Source organism: Lepisosteus platostomus, chromosome 5 (assembly GCF_059453375.1).
Source record: "Lepisosteus platostomus isolate fLepPlt1 chromosome 5, fLepPlt1.hap1, whole genome shotgun sequence".
Taxonomy (NCBI): domain Eukaryota; kingdom Metazoa; phylum Chordata; class Actinopteri; order Semionotiformes; family Lepisosteidae; genus Lepisosteus; species Lepisosteus platostomus.
The window spans coordinates 40,297,082-40,318,496 of NC_142615.1; the positions used below are offsets into that span (position 1 = coordinate 40,297,082).

The 21,415-nt window shown below is 47.1% G+C and overlaps 2 non-coding genes and 1 pseudogene across 2 annotated transcripts; 1 reads left to right on the forward strand and 2 right to left on the reverse strand.

Moving 5' to 3' along the window:
• Positions 1 to 1,919: 1,919 nt before the first annotated feature.
• Positions 1,920 to 1,992, forward strand: trnaa-cgc (transfer RNA alanine (anticodon CGC)). Its single transcript has one exon. It is a non-coding gene; the product is annotated as a tRNA-Ala (tRNA).
• An 8,577-nt stretch (positions 1,993 to 10,569) lies between these two features.
• On the reverse strand, positions 10,570 to 10,688 carry LOC148666525 (5S ribosomal RNA; annotated as a pseudogene).
• Positions 10,689 to 16,684: 5,996 nt separating this feature from the next.
• LOC148666526 (5S ribosomal RNA) lies at positions 16,685 to 16,803 on the reverse strand. Its single transcript, XR_015938380.1, has one exon. It is a non-coding gene; the product is annotated as a 5S ribosomal RNA (ribosomal RNA).
• Between the last annotated feature and the right edge of the window lie 4,612 nt (positions 16,804 to 21,415).

Sequence of the window (21,415 nt, forward strand, 5' to 3'; positions counted from 1 at the left end):
TGGGGGTGGGATGTCAGGGCCATATGACACTGCTTTACACAGAGAATGGAGGAGGTGGGATGTCAGGGCCTGACAACACAGCTTAACGCAGAGAGTGGAGGGGTGGGCGTCAGGGCCATACGACACTTCTTTATGCAGAGAGTGGTGGGGGTGGGATGTCAGGGCCTGACGATACTGCTTTTCGCAGAGAGCGGTGGAGGTGGGATGTCATGGTTATACGACAGTGCTTTCCATTGAGAGTGGTGGGGGTGGGATGTCATGGCCATAAGACACTGCTTTATGCAGAGAGTTGAGGGATTGATGTCAGGGCCATACGACAGTGCTCCACTCAGGCCTCTGCTTGAATTTGTACTCCTCCTCTCTCCCTACCTCTACCTCTATGATATTTGCACTTTCTGGAGAGGCGATTTTCTCCACTTCAGTAGCCCGATTGCGAATATTCTTTTGTCCATATCTCCGCAACGGAAGCACAGAACGCCTTCAAACCAAATGCATTTTAAAGACTACGACATGTGGATATTTCCACAGCCTCTACATCAAAGTATCAGTGAGCTAATGATCTTTTTTTAAACCTCCGGTTTTTCATCGATGCGTAATTACGCACTAACTGGAACCCGGGGGACCGCTGTATACACAAGTTCACAACGCGACAAATACTGTTCAATACGGCTTCATGCGAAAAACTCGTATATGACCATAGGCAAAAGAATAGCGCAGTCTCCAATTACTCAGACTGTAAGCAGGGGAATAAAGCTTTGTCTGAATTCTGAAACCCTTCCTTTATGTCCTGTTTTCATTCAGGTAAGAGTCAACTATATTCACAATACTACTGACAGCAGGAATATTAAAATATTCTTTACTCAGCAGCTTATTAAAAACAGCTCCCATGATGTTCAAACCGATTTTTTACACAGAACACTGACACAGCTTTGCATTCTGAATCTCTTTTTCTCGTGCTTTTATTTAATGTGGCACAATGCACTGGGATAGGGGTATTCTGTTCACAAACCAATAGCATTTAAACCACAGCACCCACAATGCTGCAAGTAAGTGTTTTGCACACTAAGCAGAGAGCGATGTCTTCCTCGTTAGTATAGTGGCGAGTATCCCCACCTGTCACGCGGGAGACCAGGGTACATCAGGACGGCCACAACGCAAAGTACTGACCTCTATACGATCACGGCAAGTTACCGATACACACGTGGCAGGGCGGAAAAGGCTGTGCTCTCTTCGTGTGACATAATTCGGAAAAGTCCTGACGTTGCATTTCAACTGAGCCCCAGTATACATCGACCCTTCGACACTCTGAGTGACAACTCTCTTGCGTGTTTTCTCATATTTATGTAGTTTGCTTGCATGATGCCCGGAACAGCGGGGTTGTGTGCTCCCATATGGTCTAGCGGTTAGGATTCCTGGTTTTCTCCCAGGCGCCCTGGGTTGAAAACTCCATACTCCCGGTATGGGAATGTGTCAGTTTTGCCTCCTGCTTTCCAAAAGATCAGCACCGTGTACGAAGGAGCCGCATTAAAACCACTCGAACGTGCAAAACGCGCGAGAAGAGGAGGCGCTTGTTTCCAACAGAAGACTTCTCGCGTGTGAGACGAGCTGATCATCGCTGCAGGAGGTGGGAGGGTTACTCTGGTAGACAGGGCTGACCTTCGGCAATAGGATTTATACTCTCCAAGATGATATTTGCACTTTCTGGAGAGGCGATTTTCTCCACTTCAGTAGCCCGATTTCGTCGATTGCGTGGAAAGGGCTGTAGAATGTGGCGCCGCCTTTCCTGCTCCATCCATGACAGGCGTGCTGGTCTCTGGAGAGAGAGCACGGTCCATCAGCGCACTCCAATAAAGGCACTGGAAGCAGCTGAAACGCATTGGCGAAGCTCAGCACTGGGCCGCTGGGCACGTCTTACCACCGTTTCTGTAGTGTAGTGGTTATCATGTTCGCCTCGCATGCGAAAGGCCCTCGGTTCGAAACCGGGTGGAAACAGACCGGATTCTTTTGTCGCATACAAATGGGTTGAACAACTTTTAACTAGCAAATGGAAGAGGGCTGAAGTAAGAGACAAGATGTAAATAGGGTTAACTTAAGTCAGTTCTGCCTGAAAATTAGACTTCTAAGTACAGGGGTTTATGGCAGGAAAGGGGGTTAACTGATAAGGATTCCAGATGCGAGGGGGCATAATCTTAAACTGACCATTTGGCCAGGGTCTCTTAACTGGCCAAATACCATGACCCCCCCCCCTTACCATAACACCGAATGACGTCTGAAGCAGCAAGGAAGGACTATATAACCTAAAAGTTTGTACCGGCACATCGAACAATACTTCGGTTTTGTTGTTTCTTGCGGGAAACAAGACTTCGGCTTTATTGTTCCTTGCATGCAATACACTCATCTGTTTTACGTCATCTCGGGATCCAGAACCTTATTCTTTCTGTTACAACGAATTTGGCTTAGTCGGCGGATGCTCCAGAAGGCGCAGAACTTCCCATCGGTAGGAGAGACGGTCAGCGCTCACATTACTAAGAGGTAAGGACTCCTCTTTTTTTTAAAAAGACCTTTAGTCTGAAGGGAGTGAACCCAGGTGCCCTGTGCTGAGCCAGGATCAGGGTGGAGTGGCGATTGCCATGATCTGGCGAGCACAAAGCTTCATCAGCTGCCCTTTGCCACAGGAGGTAAGAGGATGTCCAGTGATGACGCATTTCCCTGTCCGTCGTGGCAGTGAACAGGTCCTGGTTACAGGATCTCTAAAAAAGGAAATAGACTGAAATCAGATCCGACCCGCCATGCTGCCACGGTGACGGTGCACTGCCCAGTGAAAGTGGCAGCCTGTCCCTGGACTGTGGGTGGAAACTGGAGCACCTGGAGGAAACCCCCACAGACCCGGGAGAGAACATGCAAACTCCACACAGACAGCACCCACACCCCAGGTCCAGCACTGTGAAGCATGCCCGACGATGCGGAAGGGCTTTTACAAATGAGTGTGTAACTCACACTGGTGCCCAGGATGGCCTGCTATCGGAACGCAACCTAATTTTCTTAATGCAGTTTGTTCGAAGCGGTTTGCAGGAGCTGGAGGTGAGGACTGAGCTGGGGTCCAGTGTGCGAGAGTGACTACTGATGTCGTGTGTGTGTGTGTGTGTGTGTGTGTGTCTGGATCATTGTGAGCGCCGTCAGGTTTGTGTATTTGTTTAAACAAGAGGACGTGTCTGTGCGGGTCTGACTCTGTGTGAGGGTGCAGCTCTAACTGTGTGAGCGCGGGCGTGTCTATCTCTCTACACTGCATGAGGGGCTAAATCTGCCTCCGAGAACCCGACTTTTCAGAAGAAAAATCTATGAAAAGGCACGGCCTGGCCCTCTTCTCTTGCTCCCGACGTATAACACACTGGGGGATGAAGCTGGTGTCTTCAGCTGTAACCCTAGCTATTTATGCAAACAGCTCTTTTATGAAAAGCAGCTCTAGGCCTAGACAAGAGGAACAGATAAAACAAATCTTAGATTTATGGCTTATTCAAAGCAGACTGAGCGCTGCTATACTGTATGTAGGAGCCAGAGATGAAGAATGAGCTATTTAAGGAAATCAGGAGTGTGAGAGAGGGAGTGTGTGTTTTTCCTCCCAATAGAGAAGGCTTGTGGTTCTTTCTGCTTTTCTGCACAGGCTGCCAACGTAAGTACGTGTTGGGTTCTTGGTTTGAATGCTCGAGTTGTCAGGCTGGCGTTTTTTGTTCCTATTGGAGCCCATAATTGTGAACAAGGCGCTTGAGGACGTCTCTGTGCGGGTGTGCGTTTGTAATGACGTGTGTGCGCATCTCTGTAGCGGATGTTTCAGTAAAAAAACGCATTTAAAACATTCAACCTTTTCATGTTCCTAATATTCTTTCATTCTTCACAATAATAACTAAGGTTGCTGCTGGAAGAGGTGTTAGTGGGGCCAGCAGGGGGAACTCTCACCCTGTGGTCCATGTGGGTCCTAATGCCCCAGTATAGTGACGGGGACACTGGAAAAACTGTAAACAGGTGCCGTCCTTCAGATGAGACGTAAAACCGAGGTCCTGACTCTCTGTGGTCATTAAAAATCCCGGGGTGTTTCTCGAAAAGAGTAGGGGTTTTACCCCAGTGTCCTGGCCAAATTTCCCATTGACCCTTACCAATCATGGCCTCCTAATAACCCCCATTTATGAATTGGCTTCATTACTCTGCTCTCCTCCCCACTCATAGCTGGTGTGTGGGGAGCGTTCTGGTGCACTATGGCTGCCGTCCCATCATCCAGGTGGATGCTGCACATTGGTGGTGGTGGAGGGGAGTCCCCATGTCCTGCAAAGCGCTTTGAGTGGAGTGTCCAGAAAAGCACTTTATAAGTGTAAGCAATTATTATTCATTATAATGTAATAAGTCCATTATTTCTCACCCCTCCATTGCAAGGCATACACAACACAAACACCAGGAACAATTATCTCAGAAGTGAATTGCAAATGTATTGAGTTGTGATGCAACTGTAACTTGAACCTAACATGACTGTGGCGTGCATTTTTGAAATTGCATTTTCACAGCTGAAATACAAAATGAAGCTGATCGCAGTCCAAACTCAAGGTATTGTTGTAAAACTAAATATTCAACATGTTTCTACCTGTCCCTTTTCAGCTCACTCAGAAGTCCACAGCCTGCAGCCTGGTGCCTCTCTGTCTCCCCCCTCCACACTGCTGGTCCAGTGGAGGTGCTGTTTGATCCTGCACGATCTGTCCAGAATCGTATAGTCTTACTGAGCAGCGCAGGGCTCCCTGGCCCCAGGTACGAACAGTGAGTGTCAGTGCAGAACAGCTCTCTGACACTCCGCTCCCTCACTCCAGCTGATCAGGGCAACTACACAGTGAGGGACCTTAATGGAAGCAGTATCAGCACTGTGATCGTCACTGTGGGTGGTGAGCAGGTCTACAGTAGGATCACTAGAGGGCTCTATATTCTTGACAGAGTGTGTTCTTATATCATCCTCTGTCCTGATTGTCTTTCAGCTCACAGAGACAATGTCACCCTGCAGCCTGAAGCCTCTCTGTCTGTCCCTCTGTTCACTGGAGAGCCAGTGGAGGTGCTGTTTGATCCTGCAGGAGGTGGAAACTGGACCTCAGTGTGTTCTGTCCAGAACAGCACAGCCAGCTGTGTCCCCCAGTACAGTTTTTTTTTTATTTTTGATGATTAGCCATATGTTGATTACAATATTGTACATAATGTATAATTTGAACTCGATATTTTTCAGGAGTGAATGATTGTATATTTTCAGAATAAATTTCGAAACCAAATTATTGTCCCTGCCTCTCTGTCTCTCTCTCTTTCAGCCCCGTCTGTCAGTCTGTCTGTCCTTCTCTCTCCTTCCTCTCTCTCTCTCCTTCCGCTCTCTCTCTCGGTTTGTTTGTCCCTCAATCTCAATCTTTCTCTTTGCCTGCTGTCTTTCTGTGCCTTCATCTTTGTGTCTCTCTCTCCTTCCTTTCTGTCTGTCTCTCTGTCTGTCCTGCGTTGTCCCAGCTGGGCCTGTCTCCCCGGCTCTCTGCCTTCAACTCTGTTCGCCGATGTCCCACCAGCCCGTCTCTCTCTCAGCCTGTCTCTTGACTTGCAGGAGGAAGAGGAGGTGGAGACAGCTCCTCCGGCAGGAGAGAGGAAGAAGGTCAGTGCTGGTCCCACCCTGCCTCCTGTCCTGTCTGTGGTGGAGTTTCGCCATCTTGTCTGTCTTGTCAGCCCTGTCTGTCAGTGTCTCTCTCCTCCTCCTCTCTGTGCTGTGGTGTCCAGTCAGTGTGTCTCTCTCCTCCTCCTCTCTGTCCTGTGGTGTCCAGGCAGTGTGTCTCTCTCCTCCTCCTCTTCTCTGTCCTATGGTGTACAGTGGGTCAGTATTAGTGGGCTACACCCAGGCTCACTCACTGCGAGTGTGATCTCAGCAGAGTCTCTGTACTCTTGGGACACTTGACTCACCTGTCTCTCTCTTTCTCTCCCTGTGCTGTCCCTCTCCTGCCCCCTCTCTCCCTCCTCGGACTCCAGCTGGAGGAGGTCCAATCACCACCTCCTGTGAGACAGAAGAAAAAGAAGGTGGGTAATGCTCTGATCCTCTCTTTACTCCTGTCCAGTGTCCAGTCAGTGTGTGTGTATGAACCCCTCTCTCTCTCAGTGCAGTGTTCATGTACTGGAGTGTCCAGTCAGTGTGTGTGTATGAACCCCTCTCTCTCTCAGTGCAGTGTTCATGTCCTGGAGTGTCCAGTCCGACTCTTAACGTGACTCTCCTGTCTCTGCTTCAGAAGTGCTGGTGCGTCTTTTTAAAGTCCCTGAGCTGCATGTCGGTGGAGACAGATGATAAGGACGAGCCGATGGAGGCGGCGGAGACCGTGTGTCAGGAGAGGAAGAGCGAGGGAGAGGAGGAGCAGGCTGCCGGGAAGGACAAGAAGAAGAAGAGGAGGTGCAGGTGAGCAGACAGGGGGACGCCGCCCGGTCGTGTCTGTGATTCAAGGAGGAGTCTTCTCTTGCTGTTTGATGTCATGGTGATGTCCGTGTCTGTGTCCCTCACACCTGCAATAACAATATTCTTTCCAGGTTCCTTTCCTGGTTCTGTGCCAGCTAAGATCGGAGTCGCCTTCCCCACCAAGGACTGGACTGGACTGGACTGGACTGGAGCTGAGGGACACCAGACTGGACTGGACTGAAGCCAAGGGACCCCAGACTGTGCTGGACCGAAGCTGAGGGACCCCAGACTGCACTGGACCGGAGCTGAGAGACACCAGACTGGACTGGACTGGAGCTGAGGGACCCCAGTCTGTGCTGGACCGAAGCTGAGGGACCCCAGTCTGTGCTGGGCCAAAGCTGAGGGACCCCAGTCTGTGCTGGACCGAAGCTGAGGGACTCCAGACTGTGCTGGACCAAAGCTGAGGGGCCCCAGACTGGACTGGACTGGAGCTGAGGGGCCCCAGGCTGTGCTGGACCGAAGCTGAGGGGCCCCAGGCTGTGCTGGACCGAAGCTGAGGGACCCCAGACTGGACTGGACCAAAGCTAAGGGACCCCAGACTGTGCTGGACTGAAGCTGAGGGACCCCAGTCTGGGCTGCACTGGAGCTGAGGGACACCAGACTGGACTGGACTGGAGCTGAGGGACCCCAGTCTGGACCGAAGCTGAGGGACCCCAGTCTGTGCTGGGCCGAAGCTGAGGGACACCAGTCTGGACTGGAGCTGAGGGACACCAGACTGGACTGGACTGGAGCCAAGGGACCCCAGACTGTGCTGGACCGAAGCTGAGGGACCCCAGACTGCACTGGACCGGAGCTGAGGAACCCCAGACTGTGCTGGACCGAAGCTGAGGGACCCCAGTCTGTGCTGGACCGAAGCTGAGGGACCCCAGTCTGTGCTGGGCCAAAGCTGAGGGACCCCAGTCTGTGCTGGACCGAAGCTGAGGGACTCCAGACTGTGCTGGACCAAAGCTGAGGGGCCCCAGACTGGACTGGACTGGAGCTGAGGGGCCCCAGGCTGTGCTGGACCGAAGCTGAGGGACCCCAGACTGGACTGGACCAAAGCTAAGGGACCCCAGTCTGTGCTGGACCGAAGCTGAGGGACCCCAGTCTGGACTGCACTGGAGCTGAGGGTCCCCAGTCTGGAATGAAGCTGAGGGACCCCAGTCTGTGCTGGGCCGAAGCTGAGGGACACCAGTCTGGACTGAAGCTGAGGGACCCCAGACTGTGCTGGACCGAAGCTGAGGGACCCCAGTCTGTGCTGGGCCGAAGCTGAGGGACCCCAGACTGTGCTGGACCGAAGCTGAGGGACCCCAGACTGGGCTGCACTGGAGCTGAGGGACACCAGACTGGACTGGACTGCACTGGAGCTGAGGGGCCCCATACTGGACTGGACCAGAGCTGAGGGGCCCCAGACTGGACTGGACCGGAGCTGAGGGACCCCAGACTGGACTGGACCGGAGCTGAGGGACCCCAGATCCCAGTCTGGACTGAAGCTGAGGGACCCCAGTCTGGACTGAAGCTGAGGGACCCCAGACTGGACTGTGGAAAACTTTCACATTATCTCCACCTGAGTCCTCAGATCGTCTGCATGACCTTGTATTATTAAGTATTATTTTAAGGTCCTGTGATGATCGTAAGATGGGGGGGGGGGGGGGGGGGTGTCCCTTGACATTAATCTGTATTGTAATTTTTGTTCTTTTGTTAAGCATCATTAAAATGTTTTTTAAAAAAAGCTTTTGGTTTTTTCCCTCCCCCCCCCGAAACGAACGAACAGGGTCTGTCTTTCTCTTTCATCCCGGAGAGTTTGTGGTTGATGGATTGAGGCCGAGAGCCCTCGTTGTCGGCGTGCCACCAGTTAGCGGGGCTAAAGCAGGGGGGGCATCGTGTCCAATACTCCTTGAAACGAGACAGATTTCAAGCCACCTCCGTCTGAAGAGAAGGAAGTTGACCACGAACTCCAGGGTGTCCTAGGAAGCTCTTTAGCCATCGTTTGCCCAGCAGCCATCTCACCCTGCAGCTCCCAGCTAGCAGCCCCCTCCCCACTGGAGCCCAGCAGGTAGAAGCCTGGTCAGTACCTGGAGGGGAGACTCCTGGGAAAAACTGAGGTTGCTGCTGGGAGAGGTGTGAGTGGGGCCAGCAGGGGGAACTCTCACCCTGTGGTCCATGTGGGTCCTAATGCCCCAGTATAGTGACGGGGGACACTGGACTGTAAACAGGCGCCGTCCTTCGGATAAGATGTCAAACCGAGGTCCTGACTCTCTGTGCTCATTAACAATCCCGGGGTGTTTCTGGAGAGGAGTAGGGGTGTTACCCCAGTGTCCTGGCCTGATTCCCCCCCTGGTCTTGACCCATCATGGCCTCCTTATCACCCCCCCTCTCTGAACTGGCTCCATCCCTCTGCTCTCCTCCCCACTGAGAGCTGCTGTGTGCTGAGCGGACTGGAGCATCATCCAGGTAGGGGCTGCACACTGGGGGGGCTGGAGGGGATCCCCCTGACCTGGGAAGAGCTCTGAGTGGAGAGTCCAGACTTATTAATTATTATTATTATTCGTGCTGCACTGGGCTTCAGTCCTGGTAGTGAGAGGGGGATCTGTGATCAGTACAGATACTTATGACTGTATAATAATACACGATAGAAATGGAAAACAGGGTAGCGCTGTAGTCTCTTCGAAACGTTTTGAACTGCCAGAAGAAGTTTTCACAACCCGGACTCGTGAAGGTACAGCTCTTCTCCCTTCGTCTGGAGCAAGGTGAGAGGTTATCCCCTCGGGGCGCAGTATCCCCGATGCACCCCCCCACCACCACCCAAAACGACACACACCAGAGAGAAAAGGGTCTCCGAAAGATGAGCGCACACCGGGAAAAACACGACGGGGTCATTACAAATGGGAATAGGAGCTCTTTTTTTCTTTTCCGGACGTCAGTTGTATCGTGTCCTGGTGATTTCTCCCGTTTCGAACGGAGTTCAATGTCACGTTTCTACTTTATTAGAGAGAGGCACTGAACTTTGGGGAACGTGACATCCACCCAGTATTACTAGTAGGTTGATAAATATAAATGTTCTTTTTCTCCCCGTATGATACCTCGCGAAATATAACGATGGCCAACTCCTTAAGTCGAAATTTAAACCCTTCTCACGCTACAAGACAGTCCATCAACATCGCCGCGGCCCGAAGCGCGACCTTCGGTATGACGTTGGCCGAAGGGGGTAGGGTAAGTACGTCACAGCCGGGGGAAGCCCCTATCACGTGAGAGGGGTGCGGCGGGCGACGAGCCCCCGGGGGCGAAGAGAAGTTGATTTGCGTGGGGTGTGGAAACACGACACGACCGGGCAAACGAGCCGTTTTTTTTTTTGTTTTGTTTTTTCAGAACATCAGAACAACCGCAGAGATGACCATCGATCCACTCCGGACGTTTCCTTTTTTGTCCTTTTTGGCCTCCAAAATAAAAAAAAAACTGGGATCCATCGTGGCGTTGCCAAATTAAAACGTCAACCACTTTTCGGGCTTTCGTGCTGTCCATGATGAAACCGTCATGGTTGTGTAAGGATACGTTACGTCACAGACCGGCGGCGCTCGGACGTGAGGAGTGTCGTTACGTTTTTGAAACGGGCACGTCAGACAAGATCTCTGACAAGATCTCTGAAAAACCCCATCCTGTAAGATTCAATTTCAATTCAGTTTTTTTTATATAGCGCCTTTCACAACAAGAATGCCCCAAGGCCCCGAACAAAGGAGTTGTTCCACACCCCCGCCGCCCTCTGTGTACAGTAGAGCCCCCTGTACTGACTGGAGGAGCTCACCCAGCTGTGTCTGGAGAGAAGCCGGGGTATCGGCTTCAACCACAGGGCTGGGCGGCTTGTCTCCACAGCCGAAGCGCTGTGTCTCTTTTCAGCTGGCGATAAACCTTTCCTCGATCCTTTGCGGACTTGTAAAACTGTTCCTGATCAGAATAAAAAATGCTCACGGTAATACACAAGCACCCGTGTCTCGCCAAAGCTGACAAATAAACAGACGGACAAGCCGCACTGCACGTGTGAACAGGGGAATGAGCGAGCGAGCGGGGATAGGGCGCCTTCTGCGCTTAAAAGCTTGCAGCACCTGGTATTCCCAGGTGGTCTCCCATCCAAGTATTAACCAGGCCCATCCCTGTTGAGCTTCCGAAATCAGACGAGATCAGGCGTGCTCAAGGGGGTGTGGCCGTAAGCGAGAGCAAGGCTCGCTGGCACCCTTCTTATTGAGAGGACAGCTCCGTCACCTCTTTTACGACGCTGCTTTTTTTCCCTTGCGTTTTTCTCTTCTTCCCACGTTCTCTCTCTTCACTGCCTTCGTCCCCGCTCTATTTCACTTCAGCCTTTCACTCTTGCTTCGGTCCAAGACCGGGGTAAAGTTAGCTTGAAGTTCGAAAACGATTTTGGCACGCCTGTAGCGCTTTCACGAAATCTCTTAGAGTTACAAAAACACTTGCTTAGTGTATAAAATACATTGTGGATGATTTCTCAGCCTTTACTTTTTCGTTTTTATGACATTTTTTTGACCAAGCACGAATATGCTTTTGTCCATATCTCCGCAATGGAAGCACAGAACGCCTTCAAACCAAAAGCATTTTAAAGACCACGACTTGTGGATATTTCCACAGCCTTTACATCAAACTATCGGTGAGCTAATTATCTTTTTTTAAACCTCCGGTTTTTCATCGATGCATAATTACGCACGAACTGGAACCCGGGGGACCGCTGTGTGCACACGTTCACAACGCGAGAAATACTGTTCAATACGGCTTCGTGCGAAAAACCGGTATATGACCATAGGAAGCAGAACAGCGCGGTCTCCAATTACCCAGACTGTAAGCACGGGAATAAAGCTTTGTTTGATTTCTGAAACCCTTCCTTTACGTCCTGTTTTCATTCAGGTAAGGGTCAACTATATTGAAAATACTACTGACAGCAGGAAGATTAAAATATTCTTTACTCAGCAGATTATTAAAAACAGCTCCCATGATGTTCAAACTGATTTTTTACACAGAACACTGACACAGCTTTGTGTTCTGAATCTCTTTTTCTCTTGCTTTTATTTAATGTGGCACAATGCACTGGGATAGGGGTATTCTGTTCACAAACCAATAGCATTTAAACCACAGCACCCACAATGCTGCAGGTAAGTGTTTTGCACACTAAGCAGGTCATCTGACTATTCCCAGCTTTGTTTTGGGTTATGGAACCTTTATTTTTTTATGATTTTCTGAAGATAACACTACAGGTGGGATGGGTGGGTTGTCTTCATGCCTTAATAGCATTTCAAATACAGCACCCACACTGCTGAAACCAAGTGTTTTACACACCAGACAGGCCCCCAAACCTCATACAACCTTACTGTGGCTGTGGCCCCTTTCTTTATTTTGTAATGAGTTTCTGAAGATAACACTACAGGTAATACACTGGGACGGGTGGGTCGTCTTCATGGCTCAATAGCATTTCAAATACAACAGCCACACTGCTGAAACCAGGTGTTTTACACACCAGACAGCCCCCAGAACCTTATACAACCTTGCTGTGGTTGTGGCCCCTTTCTTTATTTTTTTATGAGTTTTTCAATATGGCACCATTAGACAGGCGGTACATGGGGATAGTACATCGTGCTCTTCACGAGTCAATAGCTCTTCAAGCACAACAGCCACAGTGCTGCAACCAGGTGTTTTACACACCAGACAGCTCCCCTAACCTTATACAACCTCGCTTTGAGTTGTTTAACATTTCTTTCAAATCACTTGGGTTCATCAATCATTTGATCATTTTTCAGCGTGGAATAAACCTATTACTTGTTCCTTGGAGATTACCATCTGCTGATAAGATATGATCGCTATATTGACCATATACAATTTCTTGCATAAGGAATTCATATTTTGCATACACCGATCCCCCCGGAGTCCCAAGTGATTCTGGTTTTGGAAAGCTAAAGGACAATGAGCTTCACGATACCAGGGGGACAGTGGGTGGTCAAGTCTCCCCTAAACAATGGATCTTGTCAGATTATGATGTCAGTGCATTTAATAAATGTTGTTGAACTCTCTTTAGCCCAAATACAGAGGAGCCCAGACCCAGAATGTTACACATACTGACAGAGAGTGATCTCATTATGTGTGTTTGGATTTTAACAACTATTTTTATTGTTTGCTAGAACCAAAACAATCTATGTTAGACATTTTCATCTTCAGCCAAAAATACAAACCTGTGTACGTAGTGTGGTGCAGGTTCTTGTCCCATCCTGCTCTTGGTCCAGGTTGGAGGGTTGCACCGATTCTGAATCTTGTAAGCTGGTATGGATGGGTTTGGGGGTGTTGATACCAGAGTGGTCCAGGAGGGGGATTCAGGTGTCTCGGGGGCATTCTTGTTTTTCTATGAGTTCAGGTTGATTCTGTTGGTTCTGTCATGAATCTCCCTCACGCAGGCAAGCGCTCCCGCATTCCCTCGAGCTCTCCCCATACCAAACGTGCACATGTCAATCAGTCCTCTACTTAAACCCTCATCTGTCCCCCGGTCATTGCTCACGATTGAGATTCTCTCCCGGAGCTTACCTACTAACTACGCCTTTGCCTTACTATGACTTCTCCCCTGGACCTCGACCCCGCTTTTCCGACAACTGCTTTAGCCACTCGATTTTGTACCTTCGCCTGTTTTACGCTTTCTCGGATCCTGACCCCAGCCTGTCTCTTCATTTACGCCTCTGCCTACCGACGCAACTTCTACGCCTTCCCGGACTCCGACCCCTGCCAGTCCCTCGACTACGCCTTCGCCTGTCGATTCTGTGCCTACGCCTGTACTACGCCTTCCCGGACTCGGGCCCCTGCCTGTTTACTCCGACTACGCCTGCGTCTCGCGCCAACCCTACCAAGGGCACCGCATTGGATCCCTATCCTCAGCAGTCAGCCCCTGCGTGACAGGTTCTGAGTGTCTTGGTTACATCCGTTTGTGTGTATAGATGAAAAAGCTATTGAAGAGCACCCCCACACCCCCCACCCGTCTCGGTGGAAGTTGCCATGTTCAAAAAATCCTAAAAAGATAATTAAAGTTGCACACAACAAAACATGACTGTGAAAGGTCAGGAGGCCTGCCTAGTGAGCACAACACTTGATTACAGTCAAAAAAACAATTTAAAAATAAATAAATGTTCCACAACTCAAAGCGAGGTTGTATAAGGTTAGGGGAAATGTCTGGTGTAAAACACCTGGTTGCAGCACTGTGGCTGTTGTGCTTGAAGAGCTATTGACTCATGAATAGCACCCCCCAATCCCCATGTACCGCCTGTCTAATGGTGCCATATTGAAAAACTAAAATTCTTATTAAAAAAATAAAGAAAGGGGCCACAACCACAGAAAGGTTGTATAAGGTTCTGGGGGCTGTCTGGTGTGTAAAACACTTGGTTTCAGCAGTGTGGGTGCTGTATTTGAAATGCTATTGAGCCATGAAGATGACCCACCTGTCCCAGTGTATTACCTGTAGTGTTATCTTCAAAAAATCATAAAAAATTAAAGAAAGGGGCCACAGCCACAGCAAGGTTATATAAAGTTAGGGGGCCTGTCTGGTGTGTAAAACACTTGGTTTCAGCAGTGTGGGTGCTGTATTTGAAATGCTATTGAGCCATGAAGACGACCCACCTGTCCCAGTGTATTACCTGTAGTGTTATCTTCAAAAAATCATAAAAAATTAAAGAAAGGGGCCACAGCCACAGCAAGGTTATATAAAGTTAGGGGGCCTGTCTGGTGTGTAAAACACTTGGTTTCAGCAGTGTGGGTGCTGTATTTGAAATGCTATTGAGCCATGAAGACGACCCACCTGTCCCAGTGTATTACCTGTAGTGTTATCTTCAAAAAATCATAAAAAATTAAAGAAAGGGGCCACAGCCACAGCAAGGTTATATAAAGTTAGGGGGCCTGTCTGGTGTGTAAAACACTTGGTTTCAGCAGAGTGGGTGCTGTATTTGAAATGCTATTGAGCCATGAAGACGACCCACCTGTCCCAGTGTATTACCTGTAGTGTAATCTTCAGAAAATCATAAAAAATTAAAGAAAGGGGCCACAGCCACAGTAAGGTTGTATGAGGTTTGGGGGCCTGTCTGGTGTGTAAAACACTTGGTTTCAGCAGTGTGGGTGCTGTATTTGAAATGCTATTGAGCCATGAAGACGACCCACCCGTCCCAGTGTATTACCTGTAGTGTTATCTTCAGAAAATCATAAAAAAATAAAGGTTCCATAACCCAAAACAAAGCTGGGAATAGTCAGATGACCTGCTTAGTGTGCAAAACACTTACCTGCAGCATTGTGGGTGCTGTGGTTTAAATGCTATTGGTTTGTGAACAGAATACCCCTATCCCAGTGCATTGTGCCACATTAAATAAAAGCAAGAGAAAAAGAGATTCAGAACACAAAGCTGTGTCAGTGTTCTGTGTAAAAAGTCGGTATGAACATCATGGGAGCTGTTTTTAATAAGCTGCTGAGTAAAGAATATTTTTATCTTCCTGCTGTCAGTAGTATTTTCAATATAGTTGACCCTTACCTGAATGAAAACAGGACATAAAGAAAGGGTTTCAGAAATCAAACAAAACTTTATTCCCGTGCTTACAGTCTGGGTAATTGGAGACCGCGCTGTTCTGCTTCCTATGGTCATATACCGGTTTTTCGCACGAAGCCGTATTGAACAGTATTTCTCGCGTTGTGAACGTGTGCACACAGCGGTCCCCCGGGTTCCAGTTCGTGCGTAATTACGCATCGATGAAAAACCGGAGGTTTTAAAAAAGATAATTAGCTCACTGATAGTTTGATATAAAGGGTGTGGAAATATCCACAAGTCGTGGTCTTTAAAATGCATTTGGTTTGACAGCGTTCTGTGCTTCCATCGCGAAGATATGGACAAAAGAATATTCGTGCTTGGTCAAAAAAATGTCATAAAAACGACAGAGTAAAGGCTGAGAAAGCATCCACAATGTATTTTATACACAAAACAAGCATTCTCGCAACTCTAAGAGGTTTCGTGAAAGCGCTACAGCCGTGCCAAAATCGTTTTCGAACTTCGAGCTAACTTTACCCCGGTGCTTTTTTTTCCCTTGCGTTTTTCTCATCTTCCACCATTCTCTCTCTTCACTGCCTTCGTCCCCGCTCTATTTCACATCAGCCTTTCACTCTTGCTTCCTTCCAATGAGGACGGGGCTGCGGGAGAAAGGGCGCTATAGAGGATCGCTGTGGAGAGCTGCTGCTGTGCTTTGACATCTGAGCTCTGTGGAAAACGATCTCAATACAATTCTGAAAAACGCGACTCTCCGAACGCCAGCCGAACAAGTCTCCACAGCCGAAGCGCTGTGTCTCTTTTCAGCTGGCGATAAACCTTTCCTCGATCCTTTGCGGACTTGTAAAACTGTTCCTGATCAGAATAAAAAACGCTCACGCTAATACACAAGCACCCGTGTCTCGCCAAAGCTGGCAAATAAACAGACGGACAAGCCGCACTGCACGTGTGAACAGGGGAATGAGCGAGCGAGCGGGGATAGGGCGCCTCCTGCGCTTAAAAGCTTACAGCACCTGGTATTCCCAGGCGGTCTCGATCCAAGTACTAACCAGGACCATCCCTGTTTAGCTTCCGAGATCAAACGTGCTCAAGGGGGTGTGGCTGTAAACGACAGCAAGGCTCGCTGGCACCCTTCTTATTGAGAGGACAGCTGCGTCACCTCTTTTAGGACGCTGCTTTTTTTCCCTTGCGTTTTTCTCTTCTTTCCACGTTCTCTCTCTTCACTGCCTTCGTCCCCGCTCTATTTCACTTCAGCCTTTCACTCTTGCTTCCTTCCAATGAGGACGGAGCTGCGGGAGAAAGGGCGCTATAGAGGATCGCTGTGGAGAGCTGCTGCTGTGCTTTGACATCTGAGCTCTGTGGAAAACGATCTCAATACAATTCTGAAAAACGCGACTGTCCGAACGCCAGCCAAACAAGTCTCCACAGCCGAAGCGCTGTGTCTCTTTTCAGCTGGCGAAAAACCTTTCCTCGATCCTTTGCGGACTTGTAAAACTGTTCCTGACCAGAATAAAAAACGCTCACGCTAATACACAAGCACCCGTGTCTCGCCAAAGCTGACAAATAAACAGACGGACAAGCCGCACTGCACGTGTGAACAGGGGAATGAGCGAGCGAGCGGGGATAGGGCGCCTCCTGCGCTTAAAAGCTTACAGCACCTGGTATTCCCAGGCGGTCTCCCATCCAAGTACTAACCAGGCCCATCCCTGTTTAGCTTCCGAGATCAGACGAGATCAGGCGTGCTCAAGGGGGTGTGGCCGTAAACGAGAGCAAGGTTCGCTGGCACCCTTCTTATTGAGTGGACAGCTCCGTCACCTCTTTTACGACGCTGCTTTTTTTCCCTTGCGTTTTTCTCTTCTTCCCACTTTCTCTCTCTTCACTGCCTTCGTCCCCGCTCTATTTCACTTCAGCCTTTCACTCTTGCTTCCTTCCAATGAGGACGGAGCTGCGGGAGAAAGGGCGCTATACAGGATCGCTGTGGAGAGCTGCTGTTGTGCTTTGACATCTGAGCTCTGTGGAAAACGATCTCAATACAATTCTGAAAAACGCGACTCCCCGAACGCCAGCCGAACAAGTCTTGAAGTGGAAATCTAATAAGTAAATTGATTCTTAAAATGTAGAGAGCTTTGCAAAGAAATATATTGGGGCTTTTAGATAATATATTTCAAGGATGTAATTGCTGTGCTACAGTACGTGCAGAATCTTAGAAAACAGTGTGTCAACAAAGTACACTGTTTAGGTTACTTTAGAAGACAATGTACCAAAACAATATATGCTGTCTGGGTCGTTAGAATTAGCTGAAAGTAACTGATAAGCTTTGAATAACATATCTAGTGCTTCTTCTTTCGCTTTTTGATGTAATCTGTTTTCTCTTTGGGAAAGTGGAAGTTTTAGAAGGGACAAAGCGCTGAGCTTTTTTACAGCGCAACGTCTTATAAAAACCCTGTACTGCTTGTAACATATTGAGTCTCTGGTTGCTCCCAATCTTGAAATAAAGACCTTACTCAGGTGAGAACTCTCTCTTGTGGCTTCCTTGATAGTTATATTTCCATGACACCGGTTTTAATGTCTGTAGATTGTATCTTATTTTTATTTTTTGTTTTGTTTCATGTTCATATTATGTGTTTTCACCCAGTTGACTCCAGTTAATAACAGTTCACCCAGTTAATTGCCACTTTTTATGCGCGAAAAACGGGTGATCTTTCTATCTCGTGATCAGCTTACCCAGTGGGCAAAAGACGTATAATATACGTCTATTAAACGCATACCTTAGACGTCTAAATGTGGTCTACAATTCGTCTAGAATGAAATTCTAATATACGTCTAAAGTTATACGTCAATTATACGTCTATGTTTAGACGTTCATTATACATAAATGGTTGGAGTTCTATTATACGGATAAATTTAGAGGACTATTATACGTATATGGTTAGAGGTCTATTATACGTATAACTTTAGAGGTCTATTATACGTATATGGTTAGAGGTCTATTATACGTATAACTTTAGACGTCTATTATACGTATATGGTTAGAGGTCTATTATACGTATAACTTTAGACGTCTATTATACGTATATGGTTAGAGGTCTATTATACGTATAACTTTAGACGTCTATTATACGTATATGGTTAGAGGTCTATTATACGGATAACATTAGAGGTCTATTATACGTATATGGGTAGAGGTCTATTATACATCAAAGATAGATTTTATAGGTGTAGAAACAAGTAAACCAAGCCAATGATTAGGTTTAGAAATTTATTCTGAAAATACACATTCACACCTGAAACATACGTATTTCAAATTATACATTGTATACAATCAATCAACAATCAACATATGGGCAATAATCATAAAAAAACACAACTAGTCTTAAACTTCAGCTACAAATTCTGGTAACATGGCAATATACAGTATAGTAATGACAAACACAAAACTAATTACATTAACACACTAACTCAAAACCACATTTTGATTCAAATATACATTTTAAAATGTAGAACTTCTATATTTCCAAGAAAAAAAAATATTACAATGGAAGTTAAGACGATTTTTGTCCACTATTTGCAAACCCTGTCTAATTGTCCTAACATTTAGAACCAAAAACCTATTATTTTCAGAGTCCAGATCTCCTGGCCCCCTGCCTTGCATATGCATTCTTCAAGTAACACATTGCGTGCTCCTTTATTTCTTTTTCTGTTGATGTAGGGTGGGACTTCAGCACCGCAGCTAGGAGAAAATTATATAATATTACTTCCCAAATAAATGATGATTAATATCTTCTTTAGTATAATCTAAAAAATGAACAGTTTACTAAGCTCAAAGCTGAAATAAATGTATAAAATTTGGCTTGCATCATAGCAGTTGAGCAATAAAGTCTGTCCTAATTAAAGAGTACCCAAAGTTTGAAAGTACAACATAGAATAAGAATAAGAGAAACGGCAAAACGATTTTGTGTCATCTTCCCCATTCACACTATTTTATGTGCCATTTTTTTGCTTATTCACGTACTATTTTAATCAAAATAATATTAAGAAAGATCTGTATGTATTCAGATAGTATTATTATTGTTCATACTTACTCGTCAAAAGAGGATTGCTGAGATATTTGCAGATATACTTCTACGTTTGAAAAACGTGTCCAAAATGGTGACCAACGAATACTAGCAATGCATTGTGGTATATAACCGGAAAATATGCTGGGTTCGATATTTTCTCAACGTATGCGTTTAATAATGTTGTCGATATTATGGTTGAAATTTAACATTGATAATACATCGCGGCTATGTGCCCCCTGCTATGAGCTGATGTGCAATTTTAACGCATGCAGTTAGTAAGGATCGGTCACTGTTGTATGGTATTATATATAATGACATTATGGAATAGGATGGGGACAGGCCTGGCATCGCGGGGGGAGGGGGGAATATCTCCCCTTCAGTTTTGGGCAAAAAGATTTACCTAACTTAATTTGCGCCCTAAAAAATAGTTGTACTTTGTCAATGGTCAGACAACACTAAATGACACGAACAGTCACTCAGTCTGTTTGATGGGCAGGAGGGCTATCCGTCCAGGAACTGCACATATCAGTGTCGTTATTGAGTATCAACATTACGATCCTGTTTGCTCAGGTGGACCGATTCCTTGCACTAGTTTATCATTATACTTAAAATCGTTATATAACTAGGACTAGTTATAGCAGTCTGTGCTTTCTGTTGGTTTTACAACATTTTTTTCTTAACGATTCAGAACGTCCATGTAGCTGCAAAAATGAACGCTTATGGTACTCTTCGCTCCAGGCAATACAAACCGTGAGAGTGACAAAAAATGTGAAACTGAACTTCATCGCAAATACCAGATTGCTAGTCGTTATCTTCTATCATGAAGCACTAATCAATGGCATAGCTGCGAGATTTCATTTGGGTAGCTGCACCGTACAGCTCCGTTTCAACCGAAATATCACTCCCCCCTCAGAATTTCAGACGCCCCCCTACAGATTTTTCCCCGGGCACCGCGCACTGATGGGGGACGGGGTGTCCAGGAAATGGTATCAACTTTTGTCAAGAAAATAAAAATAGAAACTCTATAGGCACTCAAACATTTTACTGTTTTTTTTCAGGCAGGTGGCAAGACCCCCTCTGCAAAACCCTTGTATGCCAAGCTGTGGGCATTGATTCGTCGAATATACGTATATTTACGGCGAAATTACGTCTATACGTATATATACGTCGCCTCGACGTATAATCAACGTCGAATTGCAACCGTAAAATCGACGACATGAATAAACGCATATATAACGTCGAAAACACATCTAACACAGTGCCTGAGGCTTTTTACTGTATGTATCGTGTGTGCCGCAACTAGGAGTATACGGCACTCTGCACAGTGCACAAAGTAAATTATTTTGGCAGTAATTAATTTATTATATTTACTATATTTATTATACACGTGTAAATTAATTACTGCCAAAATAATTTACTCTGTTGTCACATGATTGTCTCTGAGGATGCGCGAAAATGGCCAAGGAGAGCCCAGAACTGAGCTTGCGCTCCCTTTTTGATCAAGACCCAGATGTGTGCTGATTGGTTGAGAGTTTGGCGGGCATTGGAGACCCACGTGGTATTACCACACCCTGCCAGTCCCTGATTGGTTGATCAAGGTGATATATGCGTCACTTACTCTTGACACTTAGGAATGCAGTCCAGATGTCCATTTGGCACTCCCTAGACAGATAGGCGCCAATGGATGACCATTGATCATGATAGCCAGGCTTAGCTAAGTGCATCCCCATCTGGGAGCTGTCCCTTATCAAAAGAAAACATCTTAAATCAGCCTGCATGAATACTTTCTCTGTGGCTGCACCACAGAGATGGAGGGTGAGATGGGGCCTCATTTAGGACAGCATACCACCACTTAATTCTGTCTTATTAACAAGCATTGCCGCTACAACGGCATCTCTCCTGTCAAACTTCCTCCTGACGTGTTTGACAGGATCTGGGCCGTGGTGAACAGTGGGAAAGACGCCCTGTGGAGAGTGAGGAACATGGGGCTATTCAAAGGCATCGAGGTCCCAGTCAAGGCAGCAGGTAGCCTGGCCCTGTTCATCACCCGAGAGTACTATTACCTCAGAGATCTGTGGAGAGAAAGGAGGGAGGAAGCAGAAAATCTGTGGGAAATAAAGAGCATAGGTCAATATCTCAAGAAACTGTGAAAAACATTATCATGTTTAAGTAAAGAATGTGATTTACACCAGAAAAAAAGAAATTGTGATCATATATACATATATACTGTTTTAAGTATGTATATTAATGTAAAGGACAAGCCGCACTGCACGTGTGAACAGGGGAATGAGCAAGCGAGCAGGGATAGGGCGCCTCCTG